Source organism: Schistocerca americana, chromosome 5 (assembly GCF_021461395.2).
Source record: "Schistocerca americana isolate TAMUIC-IGC-003095 chromosome 5, iqSchAmer2.1, whole genome shotgun sequence".
In the NCBI taxonomy this organism is placed as follows: Eukaryota; Metazoa; Arthropoda; class Insecta; order Orthoptera; family Acrididae; genus Schistocerca; species Schistocerca americana.
Window position 1 is genome coordinate 411,254,283 of NC_060123.1, and position 25,608 is coordinate 411,279,890.

Below are 25,608 nucleotides of genomic sequence, written 5' to 3' on the forward strand. Positions count from 1 at the left end.
ATGCGCAAGTGATCTTTCTTTACTGCCAGAATTCAAACTCGGCGCCGGTTCCTAGGAAGAGGCGGCGGTCTGGACCTTGAAAAGTAGTTGAAATTAGATAGTCGAACGCCTTTTCATACTTATACGAAATTGTAAACTGAATTATTTAATATGATTAAAATTGAAATGCAATTAAGTACTTAGGTAACTGATGGGTTAGATATGTGATGTTTTATTTATTTATTTATTGTTCCGTGGGACCCCATTAAGGAGAAGTCTCCATGGTCATGGAACGCGTCAATACATGAAAATATAACACGATTGTAGAAACAGATAAAATGAAATATAAGAAACATATTCAGGCGACAAGTCGTTAGTTTAAATAAAGAAAATCTATAATGTAACACTGGAATTTGCTTAATTTTTTAGCTCTTCCAAGAGCTCCTCGACAGAATAGAAGGAGTGAGCCATGAGGACACTCTTCAGTTTGGACTTAAAAGTGTTTGGGCTACTGCTAAGATTTTTGAGTTCTTGTGGTAGCTTATTGAAAATGGATGCAGCAGAATACTGCACTCCTTTCTGCACGAGAGTCAAGGAAGTGCATTCCACAAGCAGATTTGATTTCTGCCTAGTATTTACTGAGTGAAAGCTGCTAACTCTTGGGAATAAGCTAATATTGCCAACAACAAACGACATTAAAGAAAATATATACTGTGAGGGCAATGTCAAAATTCCCAGACTATTGAATAGGGGTCGACAAGAGGTTTTCGAACTTACACCACACATAGCTCGAACAGCCCGTTTTTGAGCCAAAAATACCCTTTTTGAATCAGAAGAATTACCCCAAAAAATAATACCATATGACATAAGCGTATGAAAATATGCGAGGTAGACTACTTTTCGTGTTGAAATGTCACTTATTTCAGATACTGTTCTAATGGTAAATAAAGCGGCATTTAGTTTCTGAACAAGATCCTGAACATGGGCTTTCCACAACAGCTTACTATCTATCTGAACACCTAGGAACTTGATCAGTTCTTGTTGAATTGTGAGTTAGAAACTGTAAAAACTGAGTCTTACTGCGATTTAGCATCAAATTATTTTCCACAAGCCACAAACTTATTTCATGAACTACATTACTTGATACTGTTTCAATTTTACACACAAGATCCTTCACTACCAAGCTGGTGTCATCAGCAAACAGAAGTATTTTTGAATCACCTGTAATACTAGAAGGCATATCATTTATATAAATAAGAAACAGCAGTGGCCCCAGCACCGACCCTTGGGGAACACCCCACTTAACAGTGCCCCATTGGGACTGAACATCACTACCACTCTCAATATTGCGGAGAATTACCTACTGCTTTCTGTTCTTAAAGTAAGAGGCGAACTAATTGTAAGCTACTCCCCTTACTCCATAATGGTCCAACTTCTGCAGTAATATTTTGTGGTCAACACAGTCAAAAGCCTTCGTTAAATCAAAGAAAACACCTAACGTTCGCAACCTTTTATTTAATCCGTCCAAAACCTCACAGAGAAAAGAGACTACAGCATTTTCAGTTGTTAAGCCATTTCTAAAACCAAACTGTACATTTGACAGCAAATTATGTGAATTTAAATGCTCCAGTGACCTTATATATACAAACCTCTCGATAACTTTAGCAAACACCGATGGCATAGAAATAGGTCTATAATTGTCAACATTATCCCTGTCTCCCGTTTTCTAAAGTGGCTTCACTACCGAGTACTTTAATCGGTCAGGAAACCGACCACTCCTAAAGGAAAAGTTACAGATATGGCTAAGTACTGGGATAACATACATGGTTCAAATGGCTCTGAGCAAAAAAAAAAAAAAAAAAAAAAAAAAAAAATGTTTCAAATGGCTCTGAGCACTATGGGACTTAACATCTATGGTCATCAGTCCCCTAGAACTTAGAACTACTTAAACCTAACTAACCTAAGGACATCACACACATCCATGCCCGAGGCAGGATTCGAACCTGCGACCATAGCAGTCGCGCGGTTCCGGACTGAGCGCCTAGAACCGCGAGACCGCCGCAGCTGGCTAACATACATGGAACAATACTTCAGTATTCTGCGAGATACCCCGTCATATCCATGAGAATTCTTGGTCTTTAGTGATTTAATTATTAATCAATCTCCCTCTTGTCAGTATCATGGAGGAGCATTTCAGGTAACAGTTTCGGAACACTTTTTTCTACGAGCGCTATATGAGCGGTCGGGTGACCTAGGTTAGTGGAGGTAGGCCAAGTAAGCTGTTTTCCTGCGATATTCTTTGCTTAGTAGAGATAAGAGCTGTGTGGCGCATTATTCTGTTGGAATTAGAACTTTCCGCCGTTTTTTAGGGGGCTGGGGGTTAGGTTAGTGGACGTAGCCCAACTGGTCTATTTTCCCGCCATTTTCGTGGTGTGTCGCATTATCCTGCTGGAATTTGAATTTTGTGCCAATTATTTCTGGAGGATTAGGTTAGTGGAGATAGCCCAATTGACCTATATTCCCCCCAAAATTCAAACTTCCCGTCAAAATCCGCCATGTTGGATGACGTTATGCACTGTTGCCAAGTCTACATGCCGCCATCTTGGATGACGTCTTTGCCGCCATCTTCGATACATCTGGCAACAATGGAATGTCGGGCGACAAACAGGTAGTCCTACTACTCCTGGTCGGACATGTGTTAACATTCGGGCCATCCAGACAATGATCCCTTTAGAGCTATACAGAAACTCAAAAGAACATGCTGCCTAAAGTGAACGTGATAAAAAACTAGTTGGGAGCCCAACATCTCCTCCTCTCTTGGTGGAAATTTGCGAGACATGGATTGGCCACTTCTCCTAAAATAAGAAGGATATTATTAACCTTGATTATGCCTGCACAGTTAGCCAAGTAGTCTAACGCACGGCTTTCTGGAGTGGGAAGAAGTGCCTGGTCCCTAGCAGGAATCCACCCGGCGGACTTGTGTCGAGGTCCGGCCAGCCGGCCAGTCTGTAGATGGTTTTTAGGTGGGTTTCCATCTGCCTCGGCGAATGTGGGCTAGTTCCCCCTATTCCGCCCCAGCTACACTCTGTCGGCGATTGCTTTGCAAACATGTTCTCCACATATGCGTACACCACCATTACTCTACCACGCAAACAAAGGGGTTACACGCGTCTGGTGTGAGACGTTCCATTTGGGGGGGGGGGGGGGGGAATCCACCGAGGGCCGAACCGTACAATAACCTTCGGTTCGGTGTGGGGCGGTGGAGGGTTGAAATGGACTGCGATGTCCTGGGGTAGTGGACCACTGCGACTGTGACGGAAACGGAGCCTCTCCGTCGTTTCTAGGTCCCCTAACATACAATACAATACAATACAATACAACTTTGATTATGATTCGCCGATAAGTAAAGCAGTTACAGGGGGACTAGTAGCTTGTGGAGTTCTGTGATTGGTATGAAACTCTTGTGGGTGTGGTTGGGGGTGTGCTTTTTGAGGAGTTTACTAAGGTTTGATGGAAAGTGAGGGGAGGAGAAACTGGGTCTTCTGACTGAGACTCCGGTCTGGAGAGGTTTCTGGTTTTGACTTTTGTAATTAGTGGTGTGCACTTGGGACAATTGTCCTGAGCATGACTTCGCACTAGCACTGGTCTTGACTGGGAAGCCTGTGGTGAGGACTTAGCTGTGCTGACAATTTAGATCTGACTCATCTTGGACTACTCATTGTGCTGAGGGCAATCTCATTCGTGACAGGTCTGCGACTTTGATGTCTGATGTCCTTTTGCATATTGCCGTATAAGTGAGTCAAATTGCTCCATGATATGACTGGCGAATGGGAGTGTCACACGTTGGAATCTGCCGAGGTTTTAGGACCCCATTAGAGAGTGATTGCGATCCGTCCAAGAGATCGCCAGCCGCGACTCTGCGTAGATCGTTCCCGCAGTAGTGAATTACGGGCGCCGCACATCGCTGCTCTGCAGATGCTGGAACGACTGCAGTCACCTGAGACAGCGCCACACATCTACAAAAGGGGTATTGTATAGCTGCTCCGGCTTTTTTGGGCAAACAGGGACACAATCTCGATACTTATTCAGAGCTGCATTAACGTGGTGCATTTTAACGTAGGTTAGGGTTGTTTTTATTTGATATGCGTTGCCTGGGATTTAGAAATAGAGGCTCGCCAGAGCGAATTTCAGAGTATAATTGTGTGGCCTATGACGAGGAGCAATTGAAATTTCTCAGGAGTAGAAACCTGAGTATCCGCTCACTAGAAGCAAGGCATATTCACTCCACAGCAATGAGAATATTCGAATCTCGTCAGAAATAGATCGATGTCAGATCAGTAGCATTGATCATGAGAAAGAGTGGAGAATTTTCAGTCGAATGAAGTAGCTGATCTTGCGGATATGTCGAATGCGGAATTATCTGACTATGACGAGGACATTCAGTTGGTCAACGACCACAGCAGAGCGAAATTTAGAATCTGTTGGCATGGCAGAGTGAGAGTAGAGGGGCAGACTCACGAACAGTCACAGGGCGCTGGAATCGCGTTCACCTAGTCCTGGAACTATTAGCGGTGGATCTCAACTTGAGGCCATCATGCGGTTCATGCGGTTCATGCATGGAGCGGAACGGACAAGAAGCGGAGGAGGAGGCAGGAGAGAGAGAACATCAAAAGAGATGAAGGAAATGAATGAATTAGTCACTAAGGAGAGAAGGAGATAAGGACGATAGCAGAACAGCTTGTTGATAGTATAGAGCAGGTTAAGAAGGAAGTCATGGTTGTTAAAGAAGAGGCAGAATGCGCCAAGAAAACATCGACAAAGACGCAAGAGTTCGGGAACTAGGCAAGCCGCGATGCCAGAGCGGCAACATTAGCAGCCCAAGGTGCAAGCAAGGACGCTTTATTAGCTAAAAAACAAGTACAACAGACCAAAACCGAAATGTACAAAACAAAAAAGGTTCTTGATACCCTCGAAAAACGAAAAGGTTCTTGATACCCTCGAAAAACGCGGAAGAGAGATCGGCCAGGAAACGCAGGACAAGATCAGTGAGAACGTGGAGCGCATCGAACAGATCGACAACAAACAATCATAAATGTTAGAGGTTAAAGAAGAGCAGACTCGGACCACCGAACAGCAATAGACGTCCAGCAAGCACATCTGTGGACAGTGAAATTAGAATAACAGCAACCCCAGTTATTAGAGAACGAGAGAAGAGTGTGTATTACGACATTTCGATGCGCAACACGAGACAACATCGTTGCCACAAAGGCGAATGCCGCAGGAGAACACACCACGACGAAGCGTGCCCTGTCGGAGACGTGAAGTATGGTAGAAACCGAACCAGAACACAATTATGTACGTTTTCGACGATCGGAAACATTATTTCGTGAATCTGAAGACATAAGAGATGACCTTAACAGTGCACAAGAATCGTTTCGACACCGATTTATGGAGACGCGTGGGGCAGAAACGAGGGAAAATTCGTTCGCTGGAAATGTCGAACCATTCGACCACAAACATTTCTTATCCACTCAAAATTTCCAAGTGTTCAAAGAGAATAACAATACATTACATCCAAAAAGTTGGATAGTCCACTACAATAAAGTGCTGTCGGAATCGTGGGCACTGAACTATAAGCTGGAATTTATCTGCGGATTTTTAGGGGATTGATTTCGGAACACATGCGCAGTGTTGCTGAGAGCTGTCGCTCATATAGAAAGCTCAGGAACACTTTCCTTAACACATATAGGTCGCAAGACACACAGAAAAGAATTAGGCAGGAGATTATGCTAGGCAAAGATCTAAAAGGGTCAGGATTCCGTAGTCCTATGAAGTTCTTTAAGTCGTTAATGAAGAAGAATTGGTTTTTGGACTAGCCGTACAGTCACAGGGCAATTATGAAGCACTGTTACTTTGAATTACCTGTACAGTACCAACAACACCTCATCAGAAGGTGCAACAATTCCATTGATTGATTAGACTATGTCAACGGGATACACAACGCAAGAGGTGGAACAGAAACAATGACCGCAGCTGGCAAGACTAGTCATAAAGGAACGACAACAGACAGAATGGGGGAAATTATCGATCACGGGAAAACAACAACTGAAAATATAGGTGGAATAACCAGCCACCATGCGAAAACAGAGATAGGTGAGGCAATTACAACGATAACTACAACATAGATGAAACTGGAGAGAACAACGAAAATCAATCCAGTTCCAGCGGAATACTGGACAACTACAGCAGAAGAGAAACAACCGGGAGAACTACAGTCGATGGCAGCAAGAAAACCAATAAGATCATAATAGTCGGATTAGCCCATCCACCCCGTCACAGGGGAAACGAAGCAGAAGTTTAAACAGAAACTGACGCCGGCAGCTGCAGACAAAGTTCAAAACAAGGCCGCAGGAACAATGGGAACGAACAAGAAGAACATGCTGGAATATGAAGACACAAGAGAGCTTTTGCTTGAGGAAAAGAAGTAATAACGTCACCAGATCTACGTAGTGTTATTCATATCACGGAGATCTCGTAATCTGCGTGCAAGAGATGCACTGCAAATTACCCATGGCCAGCAATCACGCTGAAGAAAACGAAAATCACTGGCGAACTAAGAGGAAAGCACAGGGAGGTGCAGATACAAACCTATCTGATGTTCAGCTGCGAAGGGCATACCTTGGAAGAGAATTTTCTGGTTATCCCTTTGCTGGAAACTGATATAATACTCGATATGGATCTCTGAACCAAAATCAGGCCGTATTGGATGTAGGACGAGGAGAGCTCACATTGCAAAAAGATGTTGTAACAAAATTACATTTGCTGATCACACCATACGGGCGCAAATTCCTGCCGAATACCTCAATCTAAATTACAGCACAAAACGGGAGGAAGACAGTAATTAATAATGGGATGATGAGTGTTGTCGCACAGTGCGAGAAGATGAACAAATTCATAGGAAAGTGCTGAATTCATTTGGTAACATGTTGGGAACTCCGTCTTGCAAGTGATGGAGAAGGAAGAGGGGGAGGAGTAACAACTTCGTAAGAAAACCTAGGTCCATCTGGCCCCGGATGGTAGCATCCATTTAGGGCCCCTACCTATGGTTACGGGCGCAGCCCAGCCAGTGGTATCGAAGGCGGAAGAGGAACATCACTTCCCAAAGACCGAGAGAGCGCAAGAGAGAAGCATTGGAATACTAGCGATGTAAGAAACAAGATACACTGACGAAAATACAGTGGGGTGAGAAAGCTTCATAATACTGAAAGAGAAACCAGGAGTTAGAGTGGGAAAGGAAAGACATGCACCTAGATGCTTTGGTACGGGGTTCGTAGCAGACAAGAGATACGAGGATGGCATAACTGAAATGAAGAGCAGGTCAGAAAGGATATCAACCCTGGCATTTCAACCAGAGAACAAAAAATATACGATAGTAAATGGACACGCACCTACAAATGACAAGAACAGAAAAGACAAGAAAGCTGCAGACAGTTTCTGGGAGGAGCTAGATAATACAATGAAAAAATACGCTATAGACATGTAAAGATATTCGTAGGAGATTATAATGCAAAGACTGGAAGAGAGAAGCAACGTAAAGGAGTAGTGGGCGAGTATCCTGTACACCAGCGGACGAAAAAAAAATGGAGAAAAACTAATTGAACTGTGTCGAGAACACAAAATGAGTTTGATGACAACAAACTTCATGGACAAACCGAGTAAGGAAAAGACATGGACAAATCCATGGACCCGCCTCCGGGAGTTCCAAATTGACCACATAGTAATCAGCTGGACAAAACTAAATAAATCATGAACACAAAGTTCAGGAAGAGCACAAGTTAAGTGCCTCTGTATTCCAGACAGGGACAGGCTGCCACAGACAAATAGAAGAACCGGGAACATGAAGATAGACAGAGACAAATTAAGACACAATCGATCCAGATATGATGAAGGAACTGAATCAATTCAACGAATGGGACGACATGAAGCGAAATATGGCGAGACAGACTGAATTATGGGGAAAGGAAGAAAAGAAACGGAAGGAATGTGAGGAAGCGGTAGAGACTAGCAGGCAAGTCTGGAGAGACTGGAGCAGCAAGAAGGGCCCGGAAAAATGGGAAGTTTTCTTAGGAAAGGAAGCGGTCCGAACGGTAAGATGGACCAGAAGACAGAAGATGAAACATGAACTGGACGAAATTGAGACCAACTTCAGGAAAAACAACAGCAGACACTTTTTGGGAAATTCAAAAGGATTCTTATTGGATGTAAGGGTAGAGAACTGTTTATAAGAGATAGGAAAGGGGAGCTGGCAGTTAGTGCGAAGGAAATCTGTAGGATTTTTGCAGAGGATTTTCATGACCTGCTGACCTGTGAACCACCTGAAGACGAGCTGGAATTAGGGACTGACACAGAAGAGAGAGAGCCACGCCCTCCAACCAGCGATGAAGTCTCACATGCCATAAGCAATCTAAAGAATAATTAGGCAAATGGAGAAGATGGTATTGCAGCCGAGATGATAAAGTGGGGAGGCAACAAAGCAATAGACGAAACGACCAACATAATCCACCAGATCAGGAGAACAAAAAAGTTGCCAGAAGGATGGAAGAATGCAATTGTAGTACCAATACATAAGAAGGGTGACAAGAGAGATGCAAACAACTACAGAGGAATATCGCTGCTAGAGGTCGGATACAAGATGCTGTCAAAACTATTGCTCAAGAGAGTAGAAGAACAGGTAGACTACCAAGCGGGATTCAGGAAGGGAAGAGGATGTATAGTACAGGTAATTGTCCCGAAGCAACCGATAGAACATAGGGCCTTAAAAAACTTAAAGGCAATAATAACCTTGGTGGACTTCACAAAGGGATATGACTCCATCGACAGACAGACTCTTGTTAGGATCCTGAAGAACAGAGGACTAGATGGAACTAGATGATAACTCATAAAATAAATTATGACAGACGCAAAAGCAAGAGTGAGATTCAGAAGAGCACTTAAGAAAAATTTGCGATCAAGACTGGTGTTAAACAGGGAGATGAATTGTCACCATTGTTGTTCAATATAGCACTTGACGAAGTGATCAGACAGTGGAGAGAAATAAACGAGGAAATTGGAATACCAAAGACCTGTGTGGGGGATAAAAAGGACAACAGGGCTCAAGTGGACTGGCTAGCCTTTGCAGACGACATAGCAATAGTAAGTGAGACGGAAAAAGACGCAAAGACACAACTCGACAACTTAAGTAAGGCAGCCAGAAAGGTGGGACTGAGGATCGCCTATAACAAGACAAAGACATTAAATACCACTGCAGACTGGAAAACACCGGAAGGCATTGTGCAAATGATGGACAAATTTAAATATCTGGGAGAATTTGTAACAGGAAGGAACAGGAGCAAGGAGGGAATAACAGAGAGGATAAAGAAGATCAGGTCAGACTTCTGTATGACGAGAGAGAGATAAAGTAAAAAGAACATATCCACACAGGCAAAGATAAGCCACTGCAAGGCAACGGTGAGGAATGCAGTATTATATGCTACTGAGACTATGACACTAGGAAGAAATGGGGCAGAACGACTAGAGAAAGAAGAGAGAAAAATACTGGTTACCAAAGGAGGTGGAGAGAGATGGATGCGAAGACCTAGGGAAGAACTGTACCGGAACATGAGAACAATATCTGGGGAAATAAGACTCAAAAGAGCAAGGTTTGTTGGACATATAATTAGGATGAGTATGGACAGAATGAGGAAGAGAGTGTGGGAAACAACAGGGAGGACAAGGGGAAAGACAGGAACCAAGTGGGTTGTTGAAATTCGGAAGGACTGGTTGGCATTGAGGATCAAGTTCGAAGGAAAGGAAAATTGGAGGAACAAATATACACCGACCAATATGCCGGGGATCAACGACAGAGAAGAATAAAGGAAAAGATTAGAATGTCACCAAGGGAGCCGAAAGGAGAAAAGGACACTGTAGATCTCGGAAGAAGAGCGGGAGAGAAGAAGAGAAAGAATGAAGAGGTTCTTGGAGGAGAAGAGGAAAATGCAGTCCACGAAGGGGCTACCCGTGGTCCTACAGAGGCCGTAATGCAAGAAGAAGAATAACATTTAGGGAACCTGGAAAACTTCCAATGAATGACAGGGAAGACCTGGAAGGAATGTTACTTGAAAATGCGGATGTATTTCTATCGAAAACGATAGCCATCCGTAATTCTGAATACACATCCCGCGTGCTCGAGCACAGAAAATTTTTCGTGCCATATTACCAGATCCCGTTGGCCTACCGTCATAAAGATTTCTTAGAGGTCAGGAGGATACTAGACGATGACATCATTGAACCAGCAACCCCTCACGGTAATAGGAAAGTCCGACGGCTCATCCGTTTAGTGCTTTATTCACTCCAAATTAATGGCATCATAGAACCAGGAACAGATCGTCCCATGAAGCTGTAGGAACTCCTACAATACTTCCATGGCATAAGAGTATTCTCGTCCCTCGACTTACGGTCCAGTTTCTGGGAAATTACACTCCACTCAGATTGCAGGAAATACACTGCATTCCTCGCCTGCGGTAGATGTTTCCAATTCAAACGGCAACCACTCGGGTTAAACGTGTCGTCAGCTACCTTCATTAGGGCACTTGATGGTATCTTAAAATATTCCGTGAAAAAATGAACCACTACTTACGTAGACGATGTCTTAATTGCGGAACCGACGTAAAAAGGACGCAATGTGATCTTAAGGGCAATATTACTGACCTTCAAGGAATGCGGGGTAAATGCTAACATCACAAATTCGTTTATTCGGTCCTCACGAGTAAAATCCCTCGGCCATATCATCACCGCGGAAAGAATTTTGCCAGATCCGGACAAGATCGAAGTGATAGCAAAATTTGCAACTCCAACAAGTAAGAAACACCTCCACGTCTTTCTCGGTGCCGCAAATTTCTGCGAGAGACTCATTCACGCGAAGAAACTAGCTACATCTCGATTATGCCAGCTCAACGGGAAGAAGTTGCTGTAGACCCTCAAAACAGCGCTGTTTAGTGCTCCGATTTTGTCGCGCCCCAACCTGGTGGAAGAATTTTGCATGGCAACCAACAGCTCATACTCTGGTCTGTGTATAGTAATCTTCCAGAGATATCAGCTGGAGGAGAACATGGCGCGTAGGACCATTGCATTTGAAAGCTGTGGCCTCAGTAAATGCGAGAGAAACTACTCGGTAACTGAGTTGGAAGCAATGGCGGCCATCTTTAGCTTCGAAAATTTCGATTCTTCCTGTATGGAAGAAAAACAAGAATCTTCACTGATCACAAAGCCTTGGAGTTCCTACTCATGACGAAGCTCCGCAATAAGAGACTCACGAGATGGGCACTCGTGCTACCGGAGTACGAGTTTACTATTACGCACATACCAGGGGTGGAGAACATCATCGCGGATTGGAAAGAAATTGTGCAAACCCACTAGAAGAAGAACACTACAGCCTGTCTTATATTAAAAAGGTGGCGTTTGAAACTTACGTCACCACAAGTCTAAAGGACATCAGCAGGGAACAAGACAAGTACCAAACACTGCTTGCTCTGAAGAAAAGGTTAAATGACAGGACAAAAACTAAGCTCAGGCAGTTTTTTCTATTGCGGAGGGAAATCTTGCTCTTCCTCAGTGGAGGAGAAGGAGCGCCCTGGCGTGTTTGCATTCGAGATGAGCTTGGGAACAAGGTTAGCTGACACACTCACCTCAGCTATGCACATTTTGGGGCCAGGAAGTGTACCTGAAATTACGCATACTGTGCCACTTTAAAAATATGGGTAGATGAATTCGAAGGGTTTTTGCGGTGCGTAAAGCCTTCAGAAGTCAAGGATGATATGGTGACAATGCAGGCACCTTTGCATCCCGTAATTACAACCAAATTAAAATATCTCGCTGCAACCGATTTAATGGGTCCGCTTGGGGGCACAGGTAGAGGATATAGTTACATCCTGGTAGTCGTGGAGCTGATATCCAGATATGTCACCTTAATACCCTCGGAAAAGGCAACAGCACAGTGTTCAAAGTCTTCAGGAAAGATTTCTTCACTCAGGTACGCCACAGACACAGGAGCATCTCCGACAACGGACCCCAGTTCAGGTCAGAGAAAGAGAACGCTATGGGAAGGAAACACAGGGTTAAACCGATATACGCTTTCATACAGCATCCCCAATCGTCCATGGCAGGAAGGATAATGAAAAATTCTAAAAACCCTTTGGGTACATACTGCGCAAAACGATACGCCACCTGGTATGTCTTCCTATGCGACTTCCAGGACATAATGAACGGGTTGCCACATGGAGTCACTAAGATAGCACCAGTGACTGTTATGAAGAACAGGCAACTCAGAGGTCTAATCCGCGAAGTCGTAAACCTTTCCCCGAGAACCCGACTATGTCATAGGCATATTTTTGATCTGGCACTCAGGAGGCTGCATGCAGCGGTAGTGAAAGAGAGGACATATGGGATGGAAAAGCACGCATAAGGGAATTCCGAATTGGTCAAGTGGTGTTAGTTAAAAGCTTACCTCTGTCCAACAAAGAGAAACAGTTGTCCCATAAATTCTACCCTGTCTACAGTACACTTGTCCTAATCTGTAGGATGGCTCACATGAATACACTGGAACTCGAAACCTTGAAATCAAGAAAATCTCCGGATATTCACCATATGAAACCATTCACCATGTGAAACCATTTATAGAATAGGTATTTACAGAAGTTCAGTTAGGTTCGAATCAATTTGTACATGGACCTTCAGTAGATTAGCCAATTCTAGGTGGTGTTGTGTAGCGCGGTCTACATTATTCGTTTATAGAAACTTTGAAATTGACGTATTTGTAATTGTCATTTATTGGCTTACGGTAAGACTCCTTGAGAAACGTGGTCAAACAAATAGCGTAGCTATTACATCACGAAATCAAAGCATTCACCGAATGCTTGAAAATCATAGTCGGAATTAAATAGGAATTCATCGTAAGTGACAGCTTCTCGTAATAACTGGCACCTCTTTGTGATACGATAACATTTGCACGTTGACTGAGCTGAGCCCAGAATCCAGCCTGCATTTATCTTTGTGATAAATCTCCATGCTCCAAGGAGTATAAGAAGTGTTTCAACCTTTCCCCCCCCCCCCCCACCCCCACCCTCCCGAGCTGAGGGGTTGTAATATGTCAGAACGACCGACGGAGAGGCATGGATTGAGAGAGAGGGCGACTCACGAAAAAAAAAAATCTTTATTTACATTATAATTATGCAAATATAACCCAACACCTTAATACATAATTAGTGGGTACTACGTGATACAATGTTGTTATTTGCAGCTAATTACATTTAACTTGTAAACCACAGACAGTATAGGCAGTACAGGTTAATGGGAAAAATTATGATTTATGTTGAGCTATACACACTGCTACCTGCTTGTAAGTAATCTTAACTGCCTGCAGCGTTACAGGTGTGTCAGTGTGGATATAAACCTACTGCAATGCTTTGTTCATCGAGCTAATCCCGATCAGCGTGCTCCTGACACTAGGCAGGCCAAAACTACTAGTCGCTGCAGGTTCCTATTTCGGTATCTACTTCTAAATCCTACTAACTAACATACGTCAGTCCGGTGCTGTCATTATCGTGAAGTTAATGAACCCCAGTCCCCCTAGCCCTGCACGTGGCGGATTCCAACTTACGGGTCGACCTATCCACGCACAGGCGGTACAGGATTAGGGTACCAGGACACGTTCAGTAGTTTGTTATTAATCATGAATGTCCCTCAGGTATGCTGTCAGAACTTTACCTCGTTAGACAGATTCTTCAAGGTTTCGAAAGTCTCATCGCGTCTCAGCAAGTCGTATATGTCATTGTTTGGTATTTGCTGTTGTAATGTAGCTGCTACTTAATCGAAAAGGGGGCACTCGTAAACCACACGGTCGGGAGTACCCTCCGATGCGCCACAGTCACCCTCGGGCGTAGCCCTACTCCCAAACCGCCATAGATATGTCGGATACGGCCCATGAGCAGTGAGAAAATGAATTAAACCCCAGGTTGGCTCGAAATACCTCATGCCTGAAGGTTCTTCTACCAGATTCATCCATTTCCCATAATTCCTCCCATAGATCTTCGCCCCTTTTCCTTATCTCACCCTTGTCCCTAGCCCGAACTCCCAGAATGTTTTCTATTTTCATATCATTACCTTTCTTAGCCCAGTTCCATGCTGCTTGCTCCCTAATTTTGATGTCCAGAGGACAGAGTCCCATTATCACTAATAGCCCCCCCCCCTGGAGATGTCCTATGAGCCCCAACAGATCTTAACAACATGTTTCACTGTACTCTTCTCACTGTCATGGCGGGCAACACCCTTGTGAGCCGGTGTTCCCAGACTCCCGAGCCGTAACCCAATATTGAAGTTACTATACTATTATAGGGGGGGGGGAAGGTGAACTATTTTGTGTCCTATAGAGATGAGGTTATTGAGAACTTGTAATGCTCTTTGGGTTACGGATTCAATGTGCTTTCCGAAGTTCCACCTTTCATCGATGATAACTTCCAAATAGCGTGTCTCACGTCATCTACGAACTGGTGATCTCCCAATTCTCACTGTAGGATTTCTTACTAGCTGTCCTTTCAGCAAAAGGTAGGGTGATTTAGTTGGTGAAATAGTCATCTTAGTGTTTCGGCACCCCAGTTGCAATTTTGCCATGGCCCCCTCTGGTTCGGTTCAATGTCTTCACGGCTCCGGCCGCCAACCAACAGGAGGAGGTCATCAGCGAAGGCTATCACCTCTAGCAACTCTTCGCTCTGTTTCAAGTTGTCTAGAAGTGATTCCATATGGATATCCCTGAATAGGGGACCTAAAACGGAACCCTGGGGACATCCCTTTGTAAAGGTTTTTCGAGCTTAATCGCTAGGGAATGATAGCCAGACCTCCCGACCCTCACAATAGCTCCTCAGGCAACCATGTAGCGACCCTGTACACTCTTTGGCTGGTTCAAATGGCTCTGAGCACTATGGGACTCAATTGCTGAGGTCATTAGTCCCCTAGAACTCAGAACTAGTTAAACCTAACTAACCTAAGGACATCACAAACATCCATGCCCGAGGCAGGATTCGAACCTGCGACCGTAGCGGTCTTGCGGTTCCAGACTGCAGCGCCTTTAACCGCACGGCCACTTCGGCCGGCTGGACACTCTTTCTCCCGCAAGCATGAGAAGAGCAAAAGCAACCACAGGTGGTCAAAGACGCCACTGACGTCGACCATGATGCCAAAACGTACATGTGCGGGGCAGAGGCACAGACCTCAGCAGCCAGGGCGATTGCATCAGTTGCCGATCGCCCCAGCCTGAAGCCGAACTGCCTGCTGCTCATCCCGCACAGCACTCGGTGTGCAGTCAGTCCGTCAGCTAGCAATTTTTCAAGTACAGTAGTGGCCATTAAAATTGCTACACCAAGAAGAAATGCACATGATAAACAGTTATTTATTGGACAACTATATTATACTACAACTGACAGGTGATTACATTTTCAAGCAATTTGGGTGCATAGATCCTGAGAAATCAGCACCCAGAACAACCACCCCTGGCCATAATAACGGCCTTGATACACCTGGGCATTGAGTCAAACAGAGCCTGGATGGCATGTTCAGGCACAGCTGCCCATGCAGCTTCAACACGATACCACAGTTCATCAAGAGTGGCGTACTGTGACGAGCCAGTTGCTCGGCCACCATTGACCAGACGTTTTCAATTGGTGAGAGACCTGGAGAATGTGCCGGGCAGAGCAGCAGTTGAACATTTTCTGTATCCAGAAAGGCCCGTACAGGACTTGCAAGATGCGGTTGTGCATTATCCAGCTGAAATGTAGGGTTTCGCAGGGTAGAGCCACGGGTCGTAACACATCTGAAATGTAACGTCCACTGTTCAAAGTGCCTTCAGTGCGAACAAGAGGTGACCGAGACGTGTAACCAATGGCACCCCATATCATCACGCCAGGTGATACACCAGTATGGCGATGACGAATACACGCTTCCAATGTGCGTTCACCGCGATGTCGCCAAACACGGATGCGACCATCATGATGCTGTAAACAGAACCGGGATTCATCCGAAAAAATGACGTTTTGCCATTCGTGCACCCAGGCTCTTCGTTGAGTACATCATCGCAGGCGCTCCTGTCTGTGATGCAGCGTCTAGGGTAGTCCATGCTGCTGCTGCTGCTGCAAACGTCGTTGAACTGTTTGTGCAGATGGTTGTTGTCTTGCAAACGTCCCCATCTGTTGACTCGGGGATCCGGACGTGGCTGCACGATCCGTTATAGACATGCGGATAAGATGCCTGTTATCTCGACTGCTAGTGATACGAGGCCATTGGGATCCAGCACGGCGTTCCGTATTACCCTCCTAAACCCACCGATTTCATATTCTGCTAACAGTCATTGGATCTCGAGCAACGCGAGCAGCAATGTCGCGATACGATAAACCGCAATAGCGATAGGCTGCAATCCGACCTTTATCAAAGTCGGAAACGTGATAGTACGCATATCTGCTCCTTACACGAGGCATCACAACAACGTGTCACCAGGCAACGCCGGTCAACTGCTGTTTGTATATGAGAAATCGCTTGGAAACTTTCCTCATGTCAGCACGTTGTAGGTGTCGTCACCGGCGCCTACCTTGTGTGAATGCTCTGAAAAGCTAATCATTTGCATTTGCATATCACAGCATCTTCTTCCTGTCGGTTAAACTTCGCGTCTGTAGCACGTCATCTTCGTGTTGTAGCAATTTTAATGGCCAGTAGTGTAGTTTTCCAAGAACATCTAATTGGCAAACAGGTCTATAGGATTTAGCTTCAGCTGGGTCTTTATCAGGGCCTTTCTTAATAATTACTACATCAGCTACTTTCCAGATTTTACGGAATTTTCTTGTCTAAGGCATTTATTAAATAGGTGGGTAACTGGAGCTAACAGCTGGGATGCTAAGAACTGCACCACCTCCGCCACAATGCCGTCTGGCCAGGGGGATTTCCCTCTCTTTCGAGATTTGATGTGGGCAGCCGCCTCCTTTTCAGAAAAGGGGTAGACTGCCCTGTCGTTTACGAGTCTGTCAAGATCTCTATTCCGTAGTTGGTGCTAATCTTCAGTATCTCCATCCATATCGTCATCAGGCAACAGGGACCAGAGAAGGACCTCGGCAGTCTCCTGCCAGAATTCCATCATCCCGTCCCTATGCCTGATCGTTGATATCGTCATTGGGGAGCGGATAGTTTCCCTAACTAGTTGATAGGGTACACCACATGGGTTCAAAGCTAATTGATTTAACACAAAGCTTTCCCAACTTTGGATCCTGACTGCCCGAAGTTCGTTTTGAAACTTTTCTTTCTCCTCCCGGTAATGCAGTAGCCATCTTTGCTTTTCCCACCAGACGTCACTGCGCTGGTAGTGCCTTCTCAGCCTTCTGACTGAGTGACGCAATTTCTCTAGCTCAGATGAGCATGGTGACGGTGACGCCGCCATAGCCCTCCTCCTGGTTGGTACCGCTGCCTTCACCGCTCCGGTTACTGCACGCTCTGGTTACTGCCCTCTTGTTTACAAGGTCCTGTTGCGCGTGACCTTCTGGCAATGTAGGAATGTTGCACTCTCTCGCTAGTCGCTCTCAATCTGCTCTTTTGTAGTTCAATTGCAGCTCCCACCCCATGGCCCAGTGGCACTCTCTGTCTCCTAAGGTAAAGGTAATAAGACTGTGATCGCTTGTGGTGGCATTCTCTTCAACTTTCCAATTTTGTGGCATGTTTACAGCATTCAGCGTGACTAAAGTCACATCGATGTTGGTACCTTGCCCCCTCCCGCCGCATAGGTGGGAGGATTGCCAGGTTTGTTAGCCACAACAAGTTGTAGAGCTATGATCATCTCCACTTTACCGCCATTTTCATCTCTTGTACCACTGTACCATAGGGGGGATTATGCATTTATGTCAGCTGTTACAACCATTTCTCGCCCCCGCAACGCCGTAGCTACTCTTGTTAAGTGATCTAAGTGTTGTTCAATGTTGTCTCCATACATGTTAACGAGAGTTATAAACCCCGCAGGGGATTGTATCTCCATGACGTTTCAGTGACTGTTACAGTGTTGCGAAAGTGTTGTTACCCGTAGGGCTTTAATTGTGATTACCATTGGCGCTCTGGGGGCATCCCCACTACTGACAATCTGCCATGTAGCGGCTGCGAAAGATAGTTTCCCGGCTTCAGAGTCCGGCTCCTGTAGGCAGAGCACATCAAGCCTCCTCTCCTCCACCTCTCTTCGAAGCTCCTGCATCACCTGTCTGCTGTTGTGTCCGTTCAGTTGGCCAACAGTTATTTTAGTCATTATGGGAAGTAAGTACGTATTCTATCTTCAGGCCAGGTCTTGCTCCAATCGAAGGCGATACGACCATTTGCTAGAACTGACTGAGTGTAGATGTCATTGAGGTAAAATTTCTCGCCACGTTTCAAAAACTTTCTTAAGTAAGTCCCGCAGGGCTCCGAAGTCTGTGGGAAGGTTCACTGACTTAAGCTGTATTCTGTCTACAGCCTCCATTACCGAGAAGGTGACCTTTCTGCCGTTCTCATGTCTTACCCGGACCACATGTCGTAAGGCAATGGTCAGGATAGTCGGCTGCTCCAACCTTGCCAGGTGCATAGTATTCTCTATGTTGGGATACATCCTAACCGGGTCTACAGGCGGTAGACTGATTACGGGGGTGTCTGATGCGGTTGCGTGTGCACTGGAGCTTGTGACTATGCATTCTTGGAGTGGCTCTTCTCTACTTTGCTTTGTTCGTCTTTGGAAATTGCCAAAGGCGGGACCACCACCACAGGATGCTCTTGCCGCTGCTGGTCTTTAATCGGCCTCATTCCCTGGTTTTCGGAGGAGGGAGCTGTGATATTCAAGGGGAAATCTGTTTGAGTACCTATGTCCATCATAGAGAAATCTCAATTCCTTTCTCTACTGTTTCAACTTTAGCGGCGCCCGAAAGCGATCTTATAAATTCTTTAAATCTGTTTGCCCTCATGGCATCCCTCCTCCTTTTGCTCGGGGATTTTAGCTTAGGCATCCTGTTCACTGTACCCTGCCCAGCCATAATCAATTCTTGAGATTAACTTTTGTTCAAGTATCCGGTAGGTGGGGCAATTCCGATCAGTGGCACCATAGGATTTCTTGCCGCGTCTTTTGTACGGAATGCAAATTCCTGCTGCCCTACATTCTTTTCGAGTGTGACCACTCTCACCACACTTGGAGCATGCCACCCCCAGGTGTAGTGCCTGAGAATGTGGTCCAGGTCACCACAGTTGTGGCAACGAGGTACCACGATATAATCCGTCGTGTTTACCGCATGGAAACCTACATATAGTCTGAACATTGTCCTGATTCTTTTCCAAATTTGTGTGGAGACCTATGCAACGTGGTGTACAACATCATGGTCCCGAGGCCCCGTTTTAAATCTCAACTTGAAAGAATTATTAAACTCCTCGTCATCAATTTCTTCGAAGTTTTGTGCCCTTATTGTCTCGTATAATTCGTCATTTGTCATTACTGTCGGTACATCGTACAAAATGAGTAAGGGGTTCCTTTTCCTAGGTGGTTCGCATTTGACCACCGAATTCAACTTTTGATTGTTTAGTAATTTTTTCTTTATCCTCCTCGGTGGCAAGTTCTACGATCACCGAGTTCCTACTAAGTTTAACCCTTTTAATTTTAATTTTGTCATTGATGGGATCAACTGTAGTTGTTAACAGTTCTTGAATTTTCTTAACACTGGTGTCTTGGCCAGGCAGGGTCCTGAGAAAGGCTGCCATGTCTGGCAGTTTGGAAACTCTTTCGATAGTGTCTTTTGCCGTTTGTGGCTTGGTTGGCGCATGCGCAGCCACATCCGCCCAGGTCTTAGTGGGTTGCCTCCTTAATCTGTCATTTTCTTTTTCCAACTCTATGACGCGGCCATAAAGTTTTGCATTGGCTATAGCCCATGCAGACAACTCGTTTCAGATAACAGACAGAGCCGCTTGACTTATTTTGCCATTTTTAATATGTTGCTCCAAAAGCCGTGTAATTCTCGCGTGTCTCTGTGTTACAGTTTCATCCTTTGCCTGTCCCATCACGTCCTGTGGAGAGGTAGCAGACACCAGAGAGGCCCGTTTAGGCGCACTCGAATCACTCGTTTCAATTTCAGCCATTATTAGTAACGAGTGATAAAAAAGTGGGAGCCCGTCTCTTGCTTCGGACCGGCTCCTCTGGCACGGGTGAGGGGGGGGGGGGGGGACAAGGAACGTAGCTCGCCCACCGACATCCACGCAAGGCCAAGGGCACTCTCGAGCTGCTGGGCTCAACGCGCCGTGGCTAGCGCACTGGTCCCCATCGGTGGCTCCGTCATCGACGATTTCACCCGACGCTCCTCGTGAAGTGCACCCCGCACTCCGGAGAGGCGGATGCACCTCTCGCCATTCGCCGCTTACTAGCCCGAGCTTCCACCTCTCGCCAAGGACCCACTCCTACTCAGGTGGTGGGCCGGTCACACAGTCATTCAGCGGTCTGGACCCAGCTATCCTGGCCCAGGCGATTTGGTAGAACACGCCCCAGTTACCCAGGGACGCGGCGAAGCGTCCTTGCCGATTCGTGCCGTGATCCCATGCCGACAAACGAGGTCGCCGGCATGCAGAGCACCTACTGGTCTGTGCCCTGCGAAAAGAGAAAATGACGGATCTTCGGTCCCTTGACACAGCTCCCCCTGTGCCACGCACCCTTCGCTTTCGCATCGGGTTGGGTCGCAGCTCTCTCTTTTGTTGCAAGGGAGCGTTAGGGTGAACCCGAGAAATACCGAGCTTGACGTCTGGCACCACGGGAAGGCGGAAAGATCCTCTTGAGAAGGAGAGGCTGTGAGAGACGCATCACTTCCCCTTGTGAGGACTGTCGCGGCACGCTCAACTAGAAGCCATACGCCCTAGAGCCAGCCTCCGTGTCCTACGGCGCGCCGGCGACGGACAGGGCCGCATCAAGCGCACCGTCAAGCGACCGACCTCACGCCAGGGTGTGTCATCACTATATCGTAGGTACACAGCGGGCCTTGCACTGAACTCGGCGATGGTGCTGCGCAGCGTGCGAGGGTCAGCACCAATCGCGAATGCCAGAACATGCAGCGTGGACGTCCGGTTGCCAAGCCTTGCGGACGTAGCGCTCCTATTCCCGCCATCGCTAAAGCCGTCCGCACACGGACCGTGCTTCCTAACGTTGAGCGTTGAGCGTGCCGAATTTCTGACGTCATAGCGTGGAATAGCACGCTCGGGAGTCTTTCCGAACGTGCGGATCAATATCTGGTGATGTGTCGACAGAAGTGCCGACACAGTGTGATTTGAAGGGACCGCAATGCACGCTATAAACACAGGAAGGATGGCGTGAGGTCTGAAACAGGATACGTAATGAATGCTATAAAGAAAAGTACGTAGCTTTTGGAATACTGAACTTTAATCCATCCTTGTTGTATACATCGTTCTTGATGAGACATGCTTTATACGATAAGTATCAATTGCTATGTAAGGCTAATGGCGCCTTGCTAGGTCGTAGCCATGGACTTAGCTGAAGGCTATTCTAACTATCTGCTCGGCAAAGGAGCGAGGCTTCGTCAGTGTAGTCGCTAGCAAAGTCGTCCGTACAACTGGGGCGAGTGCTATCCCGTCTCTCGAGACCTGCCTTGTGGTGGCGCTCGGTCTGCGATCACTGACAGTGGCGACACGCGGGTCCGACATGTACTAATGGACCGCGGCCGATTTAAAACTACCACCTAGCCAGTGTGGTGTCTGGCGGTGACACCACATCTGGCATGTCAGATATTCTGAGCGTGCGTCTGAGCGTTGACTAATGAGATGGCACAACGCCACCTACGCCACTAGCACGCTGTCTTCAGTACAGAGTTGTTAGGCGCCATATTGGCATTCATTTCATATGTCGTTCCAGAGCACCAGCAAATTGAGAATCACTGGAAAACCCGTTGTTAACTGTGTGATTCGTTCCAATAAAATAATGAGAAACATCATATTCGTGGCTAAAGAACTACTGAAACTTGCGTGTTGTGAGAGTAGGCTATCTGAAGGCAGCGACACACTGAAGAGCCATACAAAACACATTGTTATTGGTACAATTTGTTATAATTAAATTTCAATTAGTAACATATCTACGATTAAGGTTTTCAGGAAGGGTAAGATAATATGACTAGACACAAACGCTGTGAGGTTGGTTTAGCGTAATGAGTGAGCAGCGTCACTGATCTGTTTATAGGGGCGGTGGTTCGCGTCCTGACCCGCCAATTTTTTTTTCCTGACATTCGCCTTTTTATTAGGTTCTGATACTTTATTATTAGTGTAATATAAGTATATACTGTAATATTTGATGTTACGTAAACCTTTTTTTTAGGAGGGGGGGGGGTTACTTTGTTCGAATGGCTTAGTCTACAGCACAGCTTGCGCTACTTGTATAAAGATATTTCGCTCCTTTTGCTTTTACGCTTCGTAATTCACATGTTGCAAATATTCTGCTACTGGGTAGGAACAGTGATCAAGTAACACTGACCTTGGGATTTTACAAAGATGAGGGAATGATGAAATAATGTTTATCTTATGCGGAGAAGTATTCCAAATTTTTGATGCACTGTTTGTAATGGAACTTTTATAAGTCTGTGACCTTATCGATTGTACATGGTACTTTCCTTTTCGTGGACGATGAAGGAAATATGCGTTTCAATAGAGCTAGCGTGGGAATCTTACGCGCGCCCGTTGAGTAAACAGGGTGATTTACGAACTAGAAGCATCCCTCAACTGCCGCTGGAGTGTGTTGCGATCGCGTTTACCACCTTGGGGCCCACGTACTGTATGCATAAGTGGCATCGTTCCTGAGCGTTCAGCGGCAGGTTGAACTTGGCACGCTCAACGTTAACGTTCGACAGCACGCTCCGTGTGCCGACGGCTTACGTGGCCGCCGCGTGCGTTAACTGTGCCCGCGTCCCGGAACCCAGCTGACTGCTCCCTCAAGCGCGATTCGTGGATCCCGTGTAGAATGTTGAAGGGAAGCAGCCGATCGCTGTCGTTGTAGTGAGCCCTAGCAGCTTCGGCTGTCCTCCCAGAGCACCCCGTTCGGTGCCCACAGACAGCTCTCCACCTCGGAGGCCGCTAGTTCGCGAACCAGCCTCACCCCTGCGGACGGAAACTTGCAGTCCGCCGGACGATACCACGCAGAGAGTGAAGGCCAATAGCCTTCTCTCTCCTCGTGCCGGTGCGGCTCCAAACTGCTAAGCGCCTCGCCACAGCGATGATGCGTCCGTGCGGCGGAGGATGGTTGTAGTTTCACCGGGCCGCCGATATCCATCACCAAAAGGTCGTCGTGGTTGGCCTGCAACTGAAACAATCTTTTTCTCCGGTTATAAAAGCGAACAAAATGGCAACACGACTGCCTCCTTTGAGCCTCCTGGCTCGCTTACTTACACGTCTTTTCCCTACACCTCTGACGTACATAGATCCTCTGGAGTGCGCAAGTGGAGCGCTCTTTGATAATTAAAACATCGCTTCGGCTATACACACAGGACACTAGGCGCTGTTGTAACTGTTGTGTGGGCTCTTCACGACACGTCGGTGCCCTGTGCTGCCTGATTACTTCACATTTACATGCACTGCCGGCCGGGTGTGCCTTCTAGCCTACGAGTTGTGCCATAAACCTGACTGCCAGAATCGTTGGCAAAATATCAACTGCCATCCGATGTGCCAATCGGTCCCTTAACTATTACCTTCCAGCCGTAGCTGCGCAAGATTTACAATCCAAGCCTGCACTTGTTCGTAGCGCACCATACCTTCTCCCGTCCGAGAAGATTTGTCCGAATCTTTGACATCGTCCTCCCACTCAACTACACTACTGGCCATTACAATTGCTACACCAAGAAGAAATGCAGATGATAAACGGTTATTCATTGGGCAAATATATTGTACTAGAACTGACATGTGATTAAATTTTCAAGCAATTTGGATGCATAGATCCTGAGAAATCAGTACCCAGAACAACCACCTCTGGAAGTAATAACGGTCTTGATACGCTTGGGCATTGAGTCAAACAAAGCTTGGATGGCGTGTACGGGTACAGCTGCCCATGCAGCTTCAACACGATACCACACTATATCAAGAGTATTGTGACGAGCCAGTTGCTCGGCCACCAATGACCAGACATTTTCAATTGGTGAGAGATCTGGAGAATGTGCTGCCAGGGCAGCAGTCGAATATTTTCTGTATCCAGAAAGGACCGTACAGGACCTGCAACATGCTGTCGTGCATTATCCTGCTGAAATTTAGGGTTTCGCAGGGATCGAATGAAGGGTAGAGCCACGGGTCCTAACACATCTGAAATGTGACGTCCACTGTTCAAAGTGCCATCAATGCGAACAAGAGGTGACCGAGGCGTGTAACTATGAAACACGTATGTAACGTAGCAGCGATGGTGAGGCACGTTAAAATCTTTGACCAGAGAGCCTATTATCGTGGTTAGTCTGCGCTTGACCGCGCGAGTGTTGCGAGCAGTACGCTAGTTGTCGTCATGCAGTACACTCTGTCGATAGCAGTAGCTCAGTTCAGTAGTAGTCGAGCAGTACGCTAGTAGTCGTCATGCAGAGCAGTCGGTCAGTAGTAGCAGCCCAGTGCGGTTGTGTGGTGTAGTCTATCATCAGTAGTGGTCTAGTCCTGTCACGGTCGCGAGCGGGACGCAGTCGGCGAGCGTCGACATGGCATTCTGGTCAAGATGCTGAATGAGGTATATTGTTAATTAAGGTAATCATCAGATAATGTAGAGTTTATTTATTGTAATTAATTTCCAACAAGTGCCCCAATAATAAGTTTGATTTCAAAGCAAATTTTTAACAAAAAAAAAATCATTTAATTACGATTTCCTTTATTTCCCTTAAAGAAAAGTTTCAGTTAAATTTAAAAATATTATTTGCAATGCAGTTCCTCCAAGCCGTGCGCAACAATAAGAGCAGAAATTTGACAAGCAGTTTCAATGAGGTAAGAATTTAATTCTGATTGTTTTGCACATGGCCAAAGACCGATATTTCGATTTAATTGAGTTATCATTATCACTGAGATTTTCTTATCACTGAATGGACTTTAATTTTTTTGTGAAGAACTTATATTTGAGTCAGATTGTGATTCTCACTTTTATTGTCATTAAATTTAATTGCTAGGGAGGTTACGTTTGGCTCCCATTCATTTATTATTTCTGTCTTTAAAATTTCCGTGGAGAGGTTACACTTAGCGCAATGTCCATTAGCATTCATAAATAATATTGTCAATTTATAAATTTTTGTGGGGAGGTTACAACTAATGACATCCCATACCATCATGCCGGGTGATACACCAGTCTGGCGATGTCGAATACAGGCTTCCAATGTGTGTTCACCGCGATGTCGCCAAACACGGATGCGACCATCATGATGCTGTAAACAGGACCTGGATTCATCCGAAAAAATGACGTTTTGCCATTCTTGCACCTAGGTTCGTCGTTGAGTACACCATCACAGGCGCTCCTGTCTGTGATGCAGCGTCAAGGGTAACCGCAGCCATGGTCTCCGAGTTGAT